At 44.2% G+C, this 13,327-nt stretch overlaps 1 long non-coding RNA gene across 1 annotated transcript in view; it reads left to right on the forward strand.

Annotated features, from left to right (window-relative positions):
- The first annotated feature begins 1,000 nt into the window (after positions 1–1,000).
- LOC146870122 (uncharacterized) overlaps positions 1,001–13,327 on the forward strand; it is a 365,571-nt gene continuing 353,244 nt past the window's right edge. Inside the window, exon 1 of the long non-coding RNA XR_014969486.1 lies at positions 1,001–1,060. This is a non-coding gene — a long non-coding RNA (uncharacterized LOC146870122). The remainder of the gene's footprint in view (positions 1,061–13,327) is intronic.

A 13,327-nucleotide genomic window follows, 5' to 3' on the forward strand; every position in this document is an offset into this window, starting at 1 on the left:
CGCGACCAAAAGACGTACCTCTGAAACTTCTAAAATTTGAGAAAGCGCCTCTGGTTTTGTTGGTTACAGTATCATTTGTGTGTGATGGTTTTGTTGACAAAGCACAAGTGGTTGAGGGCAAAGGTTGAGTTTGCAAAATTTTTGAATCGCATTCAGAGGTTTCAATACTCTTTGCTATATCAATAGCTTCATCTAATGAAGGATTTCTACAGGATAACAACCTTTGTTGAATTTTCTTTGAATAACATCTAGATACTAATTGATCTCTAATTAATTGTGATGTAAAATGATCAAAATCACAGTAGCTGGCCAAAACTTTTAAAGCTGTTATGTAAGTGTCAATGGACTCATTGGAACTTTGGATGCGTGTAAAAAATTTGTGACGATGAACAACTAAATTAACTTTTCCCTCATAATAAATAGTTAATTTTTTGACAGCCAGCTGATATTCATCTAGATCACCTAAATCTTGGCCCAAATATACTGGTAAATGATCAAAAACATTTTGCCCTTCAACACCTAAGTAAGACTACGTTTTCTTTCTGGTTTGAATTTCAAACCATCAATAGCACCTATGTAGGCTTCAAAGGATCTGAACCAAAGTCGCCATTTTAGAGGTGGTTCCCCTGGGTCCTGTAGAAATAAAGCGGGAGGCGTAACGGTTTGCATGCTGTAATCTGTAAATAAATGAACTAGGGCAGTTGTACCTGTAAATGGAAATGAATAATTAAATGGTAAACATGGAACAAATATTGACAATGTGATACAAAAAGCGTTGTTGATGGCTGTGCTTCAAATGTCAATCAGCAAAAACCCCCCCAAAATAGTTTTTTTTTTTTTACATGAGGAAAAAACGCAAACATATAGAGTGTTAATTGTTGATGAAGGGAAATGAAAAAAAATTATCCAACAGGTGGCGCTGTGACAAAAGATAATGAAATCAAGGAGTGTAGTAGTTCTTGTTATGGAGCACTTCCTTTGAAAATCCAGTTGAACAAGTCTATGGTCACACTCCAGTTGTGAATCTGAAAGGAGTGGATATCCGTGAAGAAAAAACAAGGTAAAAGATAATATGCAGAGTAGTAGTCAAGAGCTGTATTTACTGTATTTGCTTATTTTGAAAGTAACTTGTTTGTTGGCAAAGCAAGGAAAACTAGACGTTTAATTCAAAGTGTGTATGCCTTTTAAAAGCAAATGTATTCAAAGAGCTGTTTAATACTTGGCTGTTGAACTTGGAAACGGGATGAAAAATGGACAAACGTGTGAAAAGACAATGACTGTGCCTTCGCTTCTGAATTAACACACAAGGAAATGTGGAAATAAAGGCTTTCCCTTCACGCTAGATTGAGCTTGTTGAAGGGAAACACTTAAAAAGATTAATGGCTTTCCCTTCACGCTTGGGAGAACAAGTCACTTAAGGACGGGTGTTTATCTTTAATTGTTGTTTACTTAGAGATGACACTGGGCAGAGCGCGCTGAAGTCGAAGTGCTGGTGATTGACAAAAGGTAGATTCCAGACTTGAGAGCACGCACTAGAGCACTCGTGCTGTTTAGAAGGTCTAATTGAAGGTAAACAACGAGCGCGCTGCAGGCTGAGTGTTGAATGTTGACAGTGGAAGAATTCCAGACTTGAAAACACACTTTAGAGCTCTCGCGCTGTGTGGAAGATTTAATTTGAAGATAAACAACGATGCGCTGCCAAAGTTTACTTTGAAATCGTTGATGCTCTTTAATTGAAGCGCGCAATGCTTGACTGGCACTATGAAAGTCTATGCTTTGAAGCTCGCGCTGAGAGGTGTTGGCTTAAAAAGATTTATTTACTTTCAAGTCTTTAATCACGAAGCTCGCGCTGAGACGTGTAGGCTTGGAAAGATTTGTTTACTTTCAAGTCTTTGATCACGTACTTTGTACAGCTTTATCAAAGCATATCAGGAAATGGTTTTAACGCGCATCAGAATAATTGGATAGTGAGAGTTTAAAACAACACGCTTATTGTTGAAAGTACTGAAATGAATCTTGTGCAGGCAAATAATTGTAATTGAGTGACAGGGGGATGTCACAGGAAAACGATTTGGCCTGAAATGAATCCTTGAGCCCTCAGAAATAACAAAGAGATTACAGTACCTTATTGAAGTGGGAAAGAATAAAGTCCATTTTCTCTCAGATTTTGAAGTATAAGAAAAAAAATTATTCATCCCAAGCTTGTCGCCAATTTTGAAGTGTATCCTCCTTGGGAAAGTTGTGCAGGAATTCAAGTAGACAAGGAATCTTCACTCTTTGATAGGAGTTTATTCCAGCCAACAGGATATACAAGTATACAGGTGTAGAGGGCTCAAGGTGGCTGCTCCAACTGCTAGAGAAGCAATTCCATCCTCTAACCCAAACATTCCAAACATGTAATACATGGAATACTTAGACAAGTACAAAGTAACGTTCTAACATTTATATGTAAAAGAAGTGCACTAAGAATGAATGCATAGACACCACAGATAAATAAATAATTGTACTGTTTCACGCACATTAAACATATATCGCAGAGAAAGCAAATAATACATTTCTCAAATGGTCCTGATACCTCTGGCTCGTCAGTAGGCCTCGGCAGAGCTCACGGAGTTTCACTTCTCAGAATTCCACAGATTTAGCAAAAAACTCTACAAGATTCTGCGGAGTTCCATGAGCTAGCGGAGGACCAGAAACTAACATTTTTAATTAAAAAGATCTATTACACTATGGTTTGGAGGACGTCGGTGTTCATTGCAACTGGCCACTAGGTGTCGCCCTTGCTCCAGGATACATACGTTTCATGAAATCTATTGTTTGATGGAACAGGCCTTGAGGTAAACATGTAACATCACTTTACCTCCAGTTGTCGTCCTAATTCCATGAATGACCGGAACTGGAATGATTGGAAATGATTAGAAATGCACTCAAAGGTTTTGCAATATTTTACAATTGAATGTGTGTTGATTGCTGTTAGAAATGGGGGTCTCTAGTTGGCAGAGGTAGGTACCTTTGTCCAAAAAGGGGCCCTTGCTTCTAGTCAGGGTAAGGGGGATACACTCCTATAATAACCCCTGCTCACCCCCTTGGTAGCTTGGCACAAGCTGACAGGCTTATCTCATAGGCAGTGTGTAAAGCATTTGTGAACACATACAGTAATACAGTGAAAACACTACAAATGAACACCACACCAGTTTAGAAAAAGAAGTAATCTTTATCTAAACCAAAACAAGACCAGACGACAAAAATCCACAATATAGTATTAAAAATAAGGCTTTCAAATGGTAGAAATAGTTCAGTTCAATGCAAGTTGTAAATGCGACATTTTTCCCACAAAGTACCCTGGATGCGTCACGCAAAACAAACAAAATGGCCGCAGAGAGGGTGATGTGTCAGTTCCTTACACTCAGGGGAGGTGATGTGTCGGTTCCTTATTGCAGCACAGGGGAGGTGATGCGTCGATTCCTTACTGCGTGGAGAGTTGATGCATCTGTTTCTTATTGCGGCCCCCAACGATGAAACAATCTTGGCGCCTCGATGCGATGCGTTGATCCGGTACGATGTGTGGTTTCGTGCAGCCACACAGTAGGCTTGCGTCGGAATCGGTGCCGCAATCTCGGGTTTCGGAGATCGTTACACCCGATGTGTCGTGCAGCGATTTCTCGAACTACGGCAGGTGCTGCGACGGATTCTTCGGCGATGCGTCGGAAACAGGTACGGATGCATCACACTTCTCAGATGTTGAGTCGATTTTCCAGCTCCCAGCGACAAACAGTCTCCAGGGGTCCTAAACAGCAGCAAGCACCTCTTTGCAGGTTGGAATTCCCAGCAAGAAAATTCAGGGGAGCTGGTGGGGAAGTCCTTGTGTCCCCGAGACTTCAGAACAGGAGGCAAGCTCAGTTTCAAGCCCTTGGAGATCTTCCTCAAGATGACAAAACAAACAGCAAAGTCCTTTTCTCCTTTCCTTGGCAGCAAGCAGCCACTGCAGACCAACCCTAGACAGCAAACAGCACAGGGGCAGTATTCCTCCTCAGCTTATCCGGCTCTTCTACTTGGCAAAGGTTTCTCTTGATTCCCAGAAGTGATCTAAAAGTCTGGGGTCTGGGCCCCTCTTTTTATACACCAAAATCCTTTGTTCTCTGATGGCAGAGAGTGTCTGTACCAGGCCAAAACCAGTTCTGTCCTCATGGGTGCAGCTTCCTAGCTCAAGCTGAAGACAGCATTGTTGAAGGCAGACCAGGCCCATTCATGTGAAAAGGAAATCTCCTCCCCTTACTCTAAATGCAGGCCAGGTCCATTCAGCCCAGCCCTGACTAATCTGACTTCTGGGGCCACAGCCCCTCTCCAGCCCCTGTCATCCAAAAGCCAGACATGCAATACACAAACCTAGCATAGGCATACTGGATGGTTAGGCAAGAAAATACCTACTTTCTAAAAGTGGTATTTTCAAACACAGAATGAAAAAGTCACCCTCACTAAAAGATGCACTTTAACATTCTGAGTTCAGGCATACAAAACTTACTTTTTCGACCTTGTTCCTTGGGCCAGTTATGTGTATAAGATGTAATAAACAAACTCCCCATTCTCTTCTATGGGAACAGGTAGCTTTGCAATAGTGAAAAACGAAATTGGAAGTAATTCACTATCAGGACATGCCACACACATCAGGCCCTGTCCTACCTTTCACATACAATGCACCCTGCCCACGGGGGTACCTTGGGTCTACCTTAGTGGTGACTAATATGTAGAAAAGGGAAGGTTCAGGGACTGGCAAGTGTGGGCACTTGCCAAGTCGACATGGCAGTCCCAGACTGCACACAGGTTCTGCAATGGCATGCCAGAGTTACATTTTACAGGCTGCTTCTGTGGGTGGCACAATCAGTGCTGCAGCCCACTAGCAGCATTTACTAATCCATAACAACAATTAGATAACGGAAGAACTTGCACTTTGGCACTGAACAGCAGTGGCAAAGTGCCCAAAGCATCTAGACCAGCAAAACGGGGTCCAGCACACAACAAAAACACAGGAGGCAACAGCAAAAAATGAAAGGGAGACTCACGCCAATTGAGCCAAGTCTAACAATTGCCCTTAATAATTTGCAGCTCCTCCTATCAAGGAAGTGCAGCATTAGGTACAAATACGTGTCCTTCAAAATATGCACATGCCCCAAAAGTCTATATTTTTATTATTGTGCTTATAGGCGCCCTCCCAGTCCCCGGCCAACAGCAGGATAAGTTCTACGAAGTGTAGAAATAATGAATTACATACATCCTGTTGTTCAAACGCTCCTCATCCTACAATGTCAGGGAGTGGGAGGTGTCCATAGCAACCTAAATCCCCTAGGAGGTGAGTCTAAAGTCCTGGAGATCAGGTGGCAGTGGCGGCTGGTCCATGAAGCAGTAGTGGGTGGGGGGGTAATTTAAAAAAAAAATCACTAACCTGCTGGCCGGCCCGCTGGCTGGCTGATGCCTCTCCTCCATCCTCTCCGTCCTCTTCCTTTTTTGGAAGCAGTAAGCAGGAAGCACCCAGGATCCCCTAAGCCAATCACAACACTGCAATGCAGCGTTGGAATTGGTCTGAGCACTGTGGTTCGGTGTTCAGACAGGTACTGTGAGCCTGGGCATGGTCTTCACCCAGGCTGTACAATACAGCCAGTGGAGAACATGCAAAGTGTGCATGAATGTTTGGCAGGCACAAGACGGCCGGCCAAACAGTATTGTGCACTTAGGGAGTGCAAACCACTCCTCCCCCTTCTCTGCCCAGCCCAGCCCCACGTCGCAAAACTGCCTCAGGACAGAAAAATAAATTTTGCGTTATTATCATTTTATTTTTCCTTTTTTGCAGTGCTAAAAGAAAGTGGGGTGACGCTCCTCCACCTTAGTGGAGGAGCTGCCCCTGGCAGGTGGGCATGGATGGCAGAGAGAGGTGAGAATGCTGGGCAGTTCTAGGATGCAGAAGAAACAATTGAAGGATGGAATGCTGGACAATGCAAACATTAACCCCCAGTCACAAGGATCCTTGTGGGAACAGTCCAGCCCGAAGTGCCAAGCCAGGTCCTCCCTGGAATGGAAACAAGCATCCTGGGACCGGTTTCAGGGCATCCCCCTTCATCAACCAGGCTAGCTGAGCACGTGAGCACGGACCCACGTCTGGGCATACCCTTCTCACTTAGGGCGACATATGCAAATGAAACAATTGATGGACGGAATGCTGGACAATGCACACATTCACCCCCAGTCACAAGGATCTGGATTCAATCCATCATTCTTTTGCTCACCACACCACCCTAGTTTGGACCTAGCCATATGCAAATCAGTCTTGACCCTGTTCCTTGTATCCTGGCTAATAGGGGGTGAAATCCCGAAACCAGTCCTAGGATGCTTGTTTCCAGTCCAGGGAGGACCTGGCCTGGCAGTTCGGGCTGGACTGTTCCCATTGAGAGCAGGGTCAAGACTGATTTGCATTTGGCTGAGTTCAAACTGGAAAGGCATGGTGAGCAAACACACAATGGATTTAGGTCCAGATCTCTGTACTGGGGTGAATGTATGACATTGTTCTGCATTCTGTCCATCAATTGTTCTTTTTGAATTGGGCAGTCCTAGGATGGCAGCCGGCACAGTCATAGATATCTCTCTCCAGTCCGCCCATGCTGAGCTCACTTGAAGTAGCCCAGGACTCCAGGAACCCCTGCACTCATTCTAAGAGATTCAGCCCCCGCTGTCTCCTGGGTCCAAGAGACGGTAGTGTTGGAGCTTGTTCAAAAACAGCCATGCTCTTGTAACACTGTACTGGTGCAGCTCCACCTGAATGTAAATATCACAATATAGGAAAGTTGAAAATACTCGTGGACCTAAATATTACATGTCATGAACATATACATGCAACCTCTATTCAGTGGTATCAAAATAATTTTTTATTATTTTTACAAATGAATTATTCTGAATGTACACATTAAAAAAGGGAAGAGAAAACATATGATCCTCTATATTCAAATTTGCACTGTGATCTGGCAATAAAGATTCAAAAATCGATTATTATATTGACCCAATATCAAGTACATATTGCACAGTGTCAATAATAGATTTCTTTGGAATAAAGTTGTTTACAATAGTTCAATTTGTATCAAGACATATACATAGTGAGAAAATAATCACTTCATTATATACAGAGGACATTCATTTCTTGCATGGGTCTTGGAAATCTTGGAAAGCTCCACCTGCATCTAGAGCAGAGTGGGTAAAACTCAGAGAAATCCGCCAGCGGAGCGAAAATCTTCGCCCACCCCTACTCATCATCTAGTTCATGCTTCCGCTTCATTACTTGTAGGTCTATCCTTATCCAGCAAATACACAAGGCAGCCCCAGGCTCAGTGCGCCAGCAGTGTTCTTATCATGGTTGGTAACATTATCAAATGGTCAGGGTACTGATAAAAAACAGTGCTCATCAGCTACCACTGAGTAGGTCTGTGTCAGGAATTTCCTAGAATTATGTTCTGTTGGATATAATGGAACTCGTAATATGGTGGAAGGGATATCCGTCACCCTTGTGATGGAATAACCTGTCCGCCAAACTTGTAATCAGGCCCTAAGAGTAGAAGGGAAGACAACTAAAGCGGAAGCAAAAATGGAAAGCAGTGTGAAATGGACTGCTACGACAAAACAACAAAAACTACAATGGATTGAGAAAAGGATGATGTGATTCTCATGAGGTTTGAATCCCAAACCCAATCACCACCTCACCATTTCTTGTATAGAAGAACACAACAGAATTCTTTTAGGGCCTGATACTGCATATGCATAATGGGCCCCTTTAAGAGTAAGCAGAATCCACACAGACTTTAAAATTTACATTCGCACTGAGAACGATGCAGTCAGTTGTGTACCTTCCAGGTAGAGAAACTAAAGAAAGAAATAAGAAACTATAGGCTCGTGGACTTTGACTATTGCTTCACATTGCTGACATTGCACCGGCGAAGGGACAGCATGCACAGGTAGACATTTGTGTCAAGTGCAGTCCTACACTCCTGATGATATTAACCTGGCAAAACATTGGCCCACCAAATGGGCTACATAGTAATGTATAATTGAGAAATAAAGCAGAGGCCCTCTTAAGAGCATGTGCAGGAGTCTGATATGGTGTAGGAGAGCATTTAGGAGGTGATTTAGGCAGCAGTGTATGGCCAGTCAGCATGCCAGGTCAGCTGACTGTAACCTCCATGTCAGAGGGATGGGCGGAAACAGAATCTAGGAGGCCTGATTGGTGGTTGAATTTTTGGATTTTATTGAAAAAGCCAAGATGTAAAGGTGGGCTTCCACCTAGAGGTGGTATGGGTGGTCCTGATGACGTTTTCTTGCTGGTTTCTTTTCTCCTTCTGGGGATCTTTGTATGTCAAAGCCTGGGTGATGTCTCCCCAGAGTCTCTCCAAAAGAAGAAGGTCAGTGGACTGGCCTATCTCTTAAACGATTTACCGTCACCACACCCTATAGTAAAGAATTTTTAGAAGAACACAAAAAGGAAAATATGAGAAACCCTGCTTCTAGACCACTCCTGTGAGTTTATGTCAGAATACCAATGGCTTTCTATATATAGCCTAGATTAGGTCTGGGTTGGGGGATATCTTCTCTCCAATTCAATCCAGCCATCAGAATGTAAAATTAGGGTATGATAAAAGGAACGGAAAAAGAAATCAATAAAAAGGTGTGAGGTAAGAAGGGACTTTATCCCAAAGAATGTGACGACAGCTCCACGGTCTTTACGGGAGCAACACCGTGAGGTTAGCGCCTCTCAAATACCGGGTGTGTAATATATCGGGATTACCAAACCAAACCAAAAGACACATGATGCTTTACTGGCGGAAAGGGGTTTGTAAATCAAGCTTAGGTTAAGTGCGCTGTCCCCTTTTAACACCCCCACTCCTTCCCTTCTGTCTCACTCACCCCGTCTGCCGCAACTCTCCTGAGTTGCGGTGGTTTCACAGCGTCCTCCGGGGGCGTCCACCAGTCTTCGGGCCAGCTCTCCATGTCCTCCCCGATGTCTTCCGTTCCTGCTGCTGTTTCCTCGATGTCCTCAGGCGATTGCTCTTCCACGCGTTGATTCGCTGCTTCCCTGCTTGGTTCAGCATCTTCCGGGTTCCGTCTCCATGAACACTCTTCCTCCCACGTTGTCCTCCTTAAGGCCGGTTGCCCCGCCTCTTCCGGTACGTCCTTCGTTGCCCATTCGCTGATCTGTCCCCAGCCGGCTCCTTCTTCTTGTAGGGATGAGGGAGGTACTCTGATTAACCTTTCCCGTCCCACGACTGTACCCGGCCCGGCATGAGCAGAAGAGGGTGAGTCTCTGTCCTTGTTCCGGACCACCCTCTCACATCCCCCTTCCCAAACTTTCTTGCCCGCAAGAAATGAGTCAAGGGGAGATCCGGAAAGAAAGTCTGCGTTGGTTTGGTCCTTCCCTTTTCTGTGCAAGGTGGTAAAGCGATAGGGCTGTAAGGCTAAGAACCATCTGAGGACTCTATCATTATTTCCTTAATTCTTAGCCACCCATTCCAATGGGGCATGATCAGTGAATAGAACAAACTCCCGACCTTCTATGTAGTACCGGAGTGATTCTATGGCCCACTTTATGGCTAGTGCTTCTTTTTCTATCATGGCATACCTTTTCTCTCGTGGAAACAGTTTTCTACTGATATACAGGACCGGTCTTTCTTGCCCTTGGGAATCGGTCTGAGACAGTACCGCCCCTAGCCCATGTTCGGAGGTGTGTGTTTGCAATACAAAAGGCTTGGTGTAATCTGGACTGAGAAGGACGGGTTTTGAGGTTATGGCCTGTTTCAACTGGTGGAAAGCATGTAGTGCTGCAGAAGAAGGATGTTTCAGCTCTTTTTCAGTTTTAGCGTCTTTTTTCAGGAGATCCGTTAAGGGATTAGCTAACTGAGAAAATTTAGGGATAGAGCCTTGGTAATAACCCAAAACGCCTAAGAATGCCCTCAAATCTTTTTTGGTTTGCCGAAAGGGTATAGTGGTGATGGCCTATCATCTCGTCGACTCTCGGTAAAGGGTATGAGTCAAACTGTGAGATCCTGTTTACTTCCCTGAAGTCTATACAAAACCTGATAGACCGGTCAGGTTTTGGCACTAAAACAATAGGGGAGTTCCACTCACTGATGGAGGGTTCTATTATCCCCATCTGGAGCATCTGTTCTACTTCTTTTTTCACTGCGTCTCTCCTTGCCCCTGGGATACGATAGGGCCGCAATTTCACTTTCTTTCCTGGAAAGGTATGAATCGCATGTTCCATTACATCTGTTTTAACAGGCATTAGGGAAAACACTTCTTGTAGAGGCAGTAAATGTTTACACAGCTCGTGTCTTTGACTTACCAGAAGTTTGGGGTCTATGCTTTTGATGTATAGAGGTTCAGTCTGTTTGGTCAAACCCAACAATGTTGGGATGGGTCTTTCCCATTTTTTTAATAGATTACTGTGATAAATCTGTGTATGTAAGGGCTTCTTAGGATCCAATTCCAAACGGTTGGTCACTGGTGTTACCTTCTCTATTACCCTGAAAGGGCCCTGTCACTGACCTAACATTTTATGGTCTGAGGTGGATAGCATAAATAGGACAAAATCTCCTATTTCAAGTGTACTGGTTTTAGTGCTTTTATCATATTGTGTCTTCTGTGAGATCTGGGCCTGTTCTAAGTGAGATTTGACAATGCTGCGTGTTTGTTGTAAGTGTGTTTTTAGGCTATGGACATATTCGGGCAGAGGTTTACCTCTTTGTTCTTCTTCCCACTCTTCTTTTGCCATCTCAAGTAAGGTACGCGGTTGTCTCCCATATAACAACTCAAAGGGTTAATACCCCGTACTCTTCCGTTGTTTGCAGCGGATGAAAAGAGCTAATGGTAGCATATCCTCCCATTTTCTAGTCTCAAGGTCAAGGAGCTTCTTTAGGGTAGTTTTAAGTGTGGCATTATATCTCTCCACTAACCAGTCAGTCTGGGGATGGGAAGCCGATGTTCTCAGTTGTTTGATGTTTAACTGTTGGCATACCTGTTTCATCAGTTTGGATATAAAAGGAGTACCCTGGTTGGTTATGATTTGCCGAAGAAACCCTACCCGGGAAAAGATAGAAACCATAGCCTTGGCTATCTGTAGAGCATTGGGTTGTCTTAGAGCCACTGCCTCTGGAAAACGAGTGGCATAGTCCACCAAGACTAGCACATATCTGCATCCACTACACGAGGCAAAAAGGGGGTCAATAATATCCATCCCTACCCTGGTGAAGTGTTCCTCAATTATGGGCAGGGGTTGAAGGGGGGCTTTCAGGGGAAGACTTCGGCTGTTCATCTGGCATATGGAGCATTCTTTACAGTACCGGCGAATCTGTTGGTAGATCCCTGGCCTGTAAAATTTGTCCAGAACGTCTTTCTCCATTTTTTCACCTCTGAAGTGACCCCCCCAACAGATGGCTATAGGTTAGGAAAAGTACTTTTTCTCTATACTTTTAGGGTACAAGCAATTGAGGGTTCTGGTCCCTCCCTCCCTTCGTATATATCAAATCCCTCTTTATAAAGAATTGGGGACCTACTTGCTCGGGGTCTTCCGCTTCTTTGGCTTTATTCCAAGCTTCCCTTAGGGTTGGATCTTCCCTTTGTGCTGTGTTGAACCCTTGGTCATACTGCCACATGACCTCTTCTTTTGGTTGGGTCAAGGCTACTTGTGTCCAGTCTTTTTTTTCCCTTCTCTTCTGTTTTTTACTTTTCTTAGGCTTTCCGGGGAAAAACTATGGTCCTGCTTTTGGGAGAACGGGGCTGTTTTACTCCACTCTTCTGCATCATCTTTCAGAAGCTGCTCTATATATGCATAGTCCCTCCCTCAGACAAAGGGCTCTGGTAACTTACGGATATGTCCTACGCGTAGAGGGACCGGTTCTATTGAGGGCTCGTGCTGTACCTATATCTCTGTTGTGGGGTATTGTCTACTGTTACCATGGACACATTGAGTTTTCACGAGACCCATAGGTCAAGGATTACCCCTGGGCATGCTTTTGGGCCTCATAAGACTATGTAAACATCCTGTGTCAATCAGGGCAGATCGGTCCTCTACATTTACCCTCACTGTCTTATGGTATGGAAGTGTTTGCCCCTGTCTGGTGCAATCAAAGGTTCGGGTTAGTCCTACTTCCATCGGCTCCTCCTTTTGAGGGCACACCCTGGCTATGTGTCCAAACCCTCCACAGTTAAAACAGTGGGGTCCTGTTGGGGTGGGAGATCGCAAAGGGGTAGGTAAAGGACCCGGCATTAGGGTAACCATCTCTGGCTTTCTTGGGGTAAATGGTCGACTGAGGGGAATAGGGTGCGTCTCTGTCCTTGTTCCGGACCACCCTCTCACACTCCACCAACATGGTGGAGGGCCAAGTGCCATATTATATGATCCCACCCCCGGTGCTCTGCAGGGATGTTACTGCCTTTCATCGTTCACCAAATTGTAGGCTATACAGAAGGTAGAGAACTTTGCGGACAAAGGACCATGTTTGGCCCTGCTTAGCACATTTCTTTCAGAAACTGTTGCGGGGATTCTGCACCTATACAGAACTATGCGCAGTAAAACAGGACCTCAGTGTATAGGGGTGTACCAACCTATCACCTTAGTACCAAAGATCCCAAAACCATCTAGCTATAGTGTCTCAATCGTTCTCCCCCAAAAAACACAAAGCTACAAATGATTTGACAACCCAGAACACAACACTCCCAACTCTCTCAGGAATCGCGCCAGTAAGACATACCCTTTCGCTTCCTCTCCCATACTTTTCCATAATAAGAATTGGCAGAGTCACTATAATAGTTCAAAATGTTTATTTTAACTATTGTGCTCTACAATACAGTATACGAGCCACTACCACCAGCAAAATGCATAAACTCAAAACAATTAGCATTGTTACAATTCCATAGAGTACAAAGGGGGAAGTCATTATATAAAGACAATGGATAAAGGAATATAAGGCCTAACCACCCTCCTCTTGACTGGAAGAATTTTATTTATATAAAAGAAGATCTCTGGGCTTTGACAGCAGACCCCAAACCTTAAAGCCTGAATGTAAGGTTTACATCATAGGAGCAGCATAGCTCTTCTCCATGGAAAGGCTCTCTCCAGGTGTGTGGTAAAACAACATGCATCCCCGTAATATCAAAACACGAGTATCCAGCATTGCAGCTGTGTTTAGCATGTTTTGTCGAGGTGCTAGGGAACAGAATAACAAGGGCATTGTTTACCGACCTTGCACATCGTGTTCAGACTAAACTCCAGGAACTTAGCAGAGAACGCAAAAGGTAG

This window comes from Triturus cristatus, chromosome 1_1, assembly GCF_964204655.1.
Source record: "Triturus cristatus chromosome 1_1, aTriCri1.1, whole genome shotgun sequence".
Lineage (NCBI taxonomy): Eukaryota > Metazoa > Chordata > Amphibia > Caudata > Salamandridae > Triturus > Triturus cristatus.